Here is a 7,534-nt window from a genome sequence, read left to right as displayed (position 1 = left end):
CTCACGGAGTTCGCTCAAATTCATGTCCATTGAGTCAGTGATTCTATCTAACCATCTCGTCCTCTGCATATGTTATGAATTAATTAGGTTTTGCTGCATAACAATCCACTCCTAAGTTCAGTATCTCAAGTAGCAAGAATCTGTTACTTCTCATGGCTCTGTAGGTTGGGTGGTTTGGGCAGAGTCAGCTGATTCCTGCAGCACATCAGCATTGTGGCTGGGTGGGGTTCTAGAATGGCTTTCATAAAGGACTGGTAGTTGGTAGGCTGGGTATTTCAGAGCAGGGTCAGCAAAATTCTTCTATAAGAGATCAGGTAATAAAAAGGTCAGATTTTGCAGGTCAAAAGAAAACATTGATGATATTACATATGTACATATATAACAAGAGATGAAACTATCTCCATAGATTTTTTTTATGGACAGAATTAAAAATAAAATAAAAATTGAGTAATTTCTTTTGTGATACAGGTCTTCTAATAAGGATAATTGAACTTTTTTTGGGGAAGGGGTAATATCATAAGGTAGGTTCAAAGGTAGGGCTCCCTATCATCAAATCAATTGTTAATGTTTTTCTATAAAAACATCCTTAGCTCAGGCTGTACCAAAACACAGGGCAGGTTGAATTTAGTCTGTGACTGGAGTTTGCTGACCTTGGTTCTAGAGGCCATGGCTCTGCTCCATTCTCTAGTAGGCCTCGTTCTCCAGGATGGAAGCATTGGGCTTCTTCACATGGGTTGACTCTGGAGACCAAAGGTAGCAAGAGAAGGCAAGTCCCAATGCGCAAACACTCTGTAAGTCTCAGATATGTCACATTTTTCTAATGCTCCATTGACCAAAGCAAGTCATATGGCCAAGGCCAGATTCCAAGGGTGGAAAAATAGATTCTGTCTCTTGTTGGCAGAAGTAGCAAAGTCATATGGCACAGACTATGCACGCAGGGATGGGAAAAGTTGTGACCATTTTTTGCAAACCATCTTCCACACATTGCTAAGAGTTCTGAATTTATTTTGCAGGAAGGGAGGCAGTAAAAGTGTTTTGAGCAGATGACTGCCATATCTGGGACTGAGCTGCAGGGAAAGTAACCAGGGATTCATTTAAGAGACATGGCATCCATGGTGATATGTTTAGGGTTAGAGACTAGAGGAAGAAGATCAAGTAGTAGCAACTACAATTCAAAAAAATAAAAAAGAAAAACACAAATGTGCCTGTCCTTTATGTATTTTTCACATCTGATGGCCTCTTTGGACAGTTCATATCATGCATATCCTGTGTGCGTGTGTGTGTGTGCGTGCATGCACCGGTGTATGTGGGTAGGGACAGGTATTTATAGCAGGAATGAGAGCAAAAGCAAGTATTACTCCAATATCTGATATCTAAAATAACATTTTGTAGTAAGACTGTATTTATAGAGAATGATTTGGTGCAGGGGGAGGTAAAATATTTGTTGAATTTCCACATTAACAAATCAAGAGGCAGGCATAGCTGAATTGGAGTTTTACACAAGGGATGCCCTATACACCCAGGAAGAAAAGTGGGGAGGGGACTTGATCTCTGCAGTTCCAGAGGTTTGAGAAGAGGAAAATGCAGGGAAGCAGGAGGGCCAAGGGAGGCGACACTTGGGTGGACTTCTTTCCTCTGAATGCATGATTGATTCTGTGGAGTCTAAGAGGATAGGTGGTGCTCAACCAAAGTAACTCCATATTTTCTTCTCTTTTCTTTTGTAGCAAATGCTGCTATCAAACTCCACTTGGGCCAGAGACCCTTGTGGTGTTAGTGAAAAGCCTACCCCTCATGTAGCACCCTACCTACACTTGTAAGTTCACCAGCCAGTGGCTTCAACATCAAGCTCTAACAATGGGCAGCAAAGTAACTCCATCTCTGTAGCCTGTTTAGGTAGAAGGAAAGCCAGAGTTGACAATGTCTGAGCTATTTTTGATTTATGTGTACTGCGAACTGGAACCAGAAAGTCCCAGACACACATGCAGGGGCCACAGAAAACATCTGAGCAGAGAGTCAGTATTGATACAAAACAGAAGTCACAAGATAGTTGCTGTTACTAGAGGACTTGATAGCTGGTTGGATGTGGGAAACTGAGAGAAAAGGACGGATCACAGTATCTGGTAAGATTTTGATTTGAGTAATAGGGGGAAAAGAAGGCACAAAAATATGTACATCAGCAAGATGAGTTCATTTAAGGTAAAGATCTGGTGCTGAAAAATGAGGGTGGGAGCATGGAAAAGTTGAGAATAATTACTACATAAAGTACCGCATATTTATCATGTTAAACAGCAGGGGGTCCTCAGGATCAGGGAAAAGATTATTTATAGGAACTGGGTCCTTGTAGCTGAAAGAAGACTAATGAGAGTCTTGGTGGTGAGTCACAGGTTTTATTTTTTCCTTAAATTGGCTCCGAAAAGTGGTCTATAGGTGAAGTGAAATTTTTGTATGTGAGCAAATGCAACACATCTAATACACCATAGTGTGGGCTTGAGAAAATAGTGAGTGCTCAAATAAAATTTAGAATGTTCTTATTTTTACTTTTAGAAACAAACTAGTTGTTTCAACCTTTTTTGGTTCTTCTGTTTCAATGAAGAGCAGTTGGGCGAGGAGGCAGGCGAACTGGAGCAGACGCTGCAGTCACTTCTCACTCTTTCCGTTTTGTTTCCTTTCTCCTTCATGTAATCTCCCAGCACTACTATTTCTTAACACTACTGGTGAAAGAGAAACCGTCTTCTGAAAGTCCTTTCTCTTCCTTGTGAGAAGTTCAAAAAGTCTCAACTTCATAACAGTCTAGATCACGGAAACTCAGTTCCTCCTTTGGCACTAACTTGTGTATTTTAATTTGATGGACATCTGCTCAAGTGGGCCTTTAAAAGAATATTTAAAAGGTATAAAAGAGAAAAATTTTAATAGAAAGTGGGCAGAAATGAATGAAAGTTACATATTTGTAGACCAATTGACTAACCTGAAGTTATTAGGGTGTGTGGGGGACATTCAAGACAAGTCCTTGTCACTGATCTTCCTGGCAGCAGTGTTCCACTCCTTTCTCCCATAAAACATATGACTAAAATTTTCACTCTCCACTCTAGGGCTTCAAGGTGTTGGGACAGTGTGAATCATTCCTCCAACTGGTGGAGGAGGAGACAGGAAATGGAGGCTTCTGAGAATTGGAGAGTGTCCTAGAGGAAAACGATATTGGACAAACCTCAAGAGTAGCAGAAGACCCAGTGATTGAAAGCAGGGTTAAGTCAGTGGAGGGGATTGAGTAGGAGGACATGAGGCATGGCTGGAAGGACTAATACAACTTGGAACATGAATTGAAGGAGAAATTATAATGGACACAATATAGGTTTTTAAAAATGTGAATATTTTCTTTTAAATCACATGCTGAACTTGCGTGCAATGAATATAAATAAGTAAAATTCTACTCATAAAAGCCTTTTCCTAGGTGACTGTAAGTCTAGTATAATGTTTGTTCGGTCAATGTGATAAAAGCAAAAGAATTCTGAAGGCAAGTATATCTTCTAATCATAAGAGGTCTTTTCTTTTTTTCTTTAATTGGCCATGCTGAGGAGAGAGACCTTGGAACAGAAAATTAAACAAGCCACAAAATGTTTCACTAGACACAATTAGTGTCAGGTAAATGTCTGCTCTTCAAATGCAGTGAAATATTTCATGTTACCAGTGTTTTAGGTGAAATCTTAACCCTGAGTCTTAAACAGAAGGTGATGCTGGTGCATTTAGATCACTGGCCAGCATCTCATTTGCAGTTATTACTTAGTATCACTGACTTAATTTAATGTTTGTCTTTCTCTCCCTCCCATCTTTCCTTCTTCCTTCCTCTTCCTTTTTTTCTTTCTTTCATCAACAACAAACCTACAGAATAACCAGGCAACTGAATACTATTCATACATAATTGCCACATCCTGTTAGATAATGAGCTTACATATGAAAGGCTCATAAAATAGCAAATTTTTGTTGAACAACACACTTCCTACACACTCCTCACTCCCTTCGATCCAGCTTCCACCCCCATCATTCCTGAAATAGCTCCTGCTAAGACCACCAATCATTCTTAGGACATGGAATTTAAAGGATACTGTTCAGCCTTTATTTTACTTGATTCCTCAGCTGATTTCACAACAGCAAATCATTCTATCCTTAAAACAATCCTTTTCTTTGTCTTCTGAAACAAAGCCATTCTCCTGGGGTCTTCTTCTCTCTTGCCCTTTTCAGACTTCTTTTTCTAGCTCATTTTACTCTCCCCAGTCTTTAAATATTGAAGTTCCTTAAGGCTTGTTTCTGGAATTCTTTCTCTTCTCATCCGATATTCAGTCTCACTGTTACATTGATCATCTGTCAGTGACTCTCAAATTCATATTTTCAGTTTGAATGAGTCTCTCCAGAGTCTCAGATCTGTGTATTTGGCCTGCTTGATACCAGGAGGTCTCACAAAGACTCCAAGATGACACATCCCAAACCCAGCTCATGTTTGTACCTGCAACCTCCTTCAATAACCCCTACCATAGTAAGTGGTGTCATCATCCACAGAAGTTCAAAAGCCAGAAATCTAGGCATAATTCTTGACCAGATCTAATTCTCTGTTCTCCTTACTGTTCTCACTGTGGTCAAAGCTGTCTTCACCACTTACTCTGACTAATGCTGTTGCCTCCTAAAGAATATTCCAGACATTCAATCTTTGGACATTTTCATTGCCAACCAAGTACATTAAAAAATGTAAATTTTATCACATCAATATCCTGCTCAAAACCTTTGAATGACTACCCATTGTTATTAGAATAAAATCTCTTCTCCTGACACTCTCTCACCACCTTCTTACCCTTCCTGTGATGCAAATGTTAATCTTGTTAATTACTTTGAATGTCTTATGTTCTCTTCTCCCCTTCGCATGTACCCATCCTCCTACCTGAAATACTTTTCTGTCTACACTTTACTGAAGATTTCTACTCTGCTATCAGATTTCATCTCTACCATCATAGTCTCATGGAAACTTCATGTTGTCTACAGTGTTCTATGCTCTCAAAAATCCCTGTTATTTACCTTTGCAGAATTTGCCAGAATTTACAACTCTCTATTTATGGACTTATTTACTTACTATGTGTCTTCCCCACCAAACTGCAAGCTCCATGGGGCCAGAACCCGTTGCTTTTCTGCTGATCATTCTGTACCTAATGTTAATCATAGTGCCTGGCATATAATTAATATGTTACTTGTTGAACCAATGGGGAGACTATTTCTATACTGGTTTCTGACTCATGCAAAAGAAAAACAAGTTAATTTTAGTTAACTTAAAATTAACTTTAGTTAATTAGTTTAGAGACCACAAGTCTCTATAGACATATAAATTTATAAATTTATGAGCTTGTTAGGGAAGGTACCAAAATAACTTAACCCCATGAAAAAAGAAGACTTTAAACCTATATAAAATTCAGCCTAGAATTTCCTTGGAGTTAGAAGTACATTTTTTTCTGAGGTCTTTGGAAAATTGACTGTTATTTATAACTACTGTTGTTTCTTTGTTGTAGTTCAGATCAATGAATGATGGACAAGAGCAGTGACTAGAGTATGATGATGACAAGCTTGGGCAAAGTGAGCAGTATCCAGTTCCCAGCTCCACTGACCATCACAGAAAAGTAATGGTGGGCCCCACATGTGACCCTGAGAGGCCCATGCAGAGCCTTCAGAGCACGCTTTGAGAAAGCATGTGCTGGTGTGTGCTGGGATGCTGAATTTTTGTCATGAGGGGAAAAGAGCAGATGGTCATTTACAAACACTTCACAATTATTTCTTGTTCCAACCTGAAATGAAGCATATAGAATGACCATGCATCAGTTTATGGATCCTATCACCAAAAAAGTCAGAGGCTAAAGGTTGGAGTCTGCAGGCATTTCCTTTCAGAATTTTTGGGGTTTTTTTTTTTTGCCTTTAGGAAGAAACTAAAAGTAAACAAAAATAAGGTTATCCCACTGGCACCAGAATAACATGTATGTATTTCTAGATTGCTGAAATTCAGTTAAAACAATAAGGATGAATGCAGGAGTGAAAATGTGACACGAGAATTATCCTTTCTGCATTTTCTAATTATCTGAATAGCTGTCACCAATTGAATTCAGAATTCTAATTCTTCTAACAGAAACAGTAGAGAGAATGGACTCCAGTATTTCAAACAGCTTTTGTGTCACTGGCCTTGAAATTTTGTCTGTTTCCTTTTTCAAGGTAAGGGATCTGGTTTTGTTCTGTGTATTTTGTTTAGTCATGCCATGAGGAAACAAGGTACATAAGTTAATTATTTTAATCCAAATAAAATGATAACAAACTGTAATTATATGATATGCTTCTCAACTGGCCAATTTATTTAAACAGAGTATAAACAAGATTTTTTTTTTGGCGATTTGTAAACAAGTGGCCAAAATATTCCTCATGGAAATGGATTACTCTAAAATCACACCATCCTAGAAAAAATCTAGAAATGAATAAATTACAAATCTTATTCTGTTCTATACCAGATGTCTTGTCTACATTACTGTAATTTCAAAAGATTTAAAACAGTTGTTGAGACCCACAAGAAACTATACTAAGTTATTATGACCTTACCATTTTTCCCTTCGGGGACAATTTTCTCCATGAGTCTCAGATCTGGAGTAAAATCTCATGTGAAATAATTGTCATCTTTAGAGAACATGGGTATTAAAATCAACAAAAATAAAAATCACTTACCAGGACCCGACCATGCTGGCACCCTGATCTCAGATGTCTAGCCTCCAGAACTGTGAGAAATTCAGTTCTGTTGTTTAAGCCACCCAGTTTATGGTATTTTGTCATGTAGCCTGAGCTGACTGAGATACTTACTGGATTAAGGTGGGTCCTAAATCCAGTGACTAGTGTTTTTAGAAAAGAAAGGAAAAAAAAGATCCAGACATAGAGACACAGATATAGAGGGAAGAAGGACATGTGAACATGGAGATCAATCGCTTCAGCTAGAAGCTAAGGAACACTCCCTATTGCCAGAAACCCCCAGAAGCTCGAACCAAGGAGGAATCCTCTTCTAGACACTTCAGAGGGTCACTGGACTTAATGACACCTGATTTCAGACTTCTGGCCTCCAGAACTGTGAGAGAATAATTGTTTGCTGTTTTAAGTCACCTAGTTTGAAGTAATTTGTTATGGCAGCCTAGAAAACAGACACAATCTCCCAAACTTTTCCCCATCTTCTCCACTTCACAGTTGAATTTATTGAAGGAATCACCTATAATTGCTGGGTTTTTTTTCATTGAGTGACATTCACTCCTCATCCACTGCAGTCTGGGGTCTACCCTCCTCATCATTTCACAGAAATTGCTTTCACCAGATTTATCAAGAGCCCCTTGTGGCCATATATTTCTCAGCTTTTGCATTATTTCATTATTCATTATTTCCTTTTACCATTTCCTCCCTGAATTTGTTGACTGCATCCACAAAATTTTCTCATTATTTTTGTGGCCACTCTGTTTCAGTGATTATTTGAGTTCCTCTT

The 7,534-nt window shown here is 38.6% G+C and overlaps 1 non-coding gene across 1 annotated transcript; it reads right to left on the bottom strand.

The window, feature by feature from the left end:
- Nucleotides 1-1,716: 1,716 nt before the first annotated feature.
- LOC145504080 (small nucleolar RNA SNORA62/SNORA6 family) lies at nucleotides 1,717-1,863 on the bottom strand. The gene has a single exon (XR_014052062.1). It is a non-coding gene; the product is annotated as a small nucleolar RNA SNORA62/SNORA6 family (small nucleolar RNA).
- Between the last annotated feature and the right edge of the window lie 5,671 nt (nucleotides 1,864-7,534).

This window comes from Giraffa tippelskirchi, chromosome 4 (assembly GCF_054371585.1).
Source record: "Giraffa tippelskirchi isolate mGirTip1 chromosome 4, T2T-mGirTip1v1.2.pri, whole genome shotgun sequence".
In the NCBI taxonomy this organism is placed as follows: Eukaryota; Metazoa; Chordata; class Mammalia; order Artiodactyla; family Giraffidae; genus Giraffa; species Giraffa tippelskirchi.
Note: the sequence above shows the minus strand (reverse complement) of the source record. Positions and strands in the feature narration are given on the sequence as shown.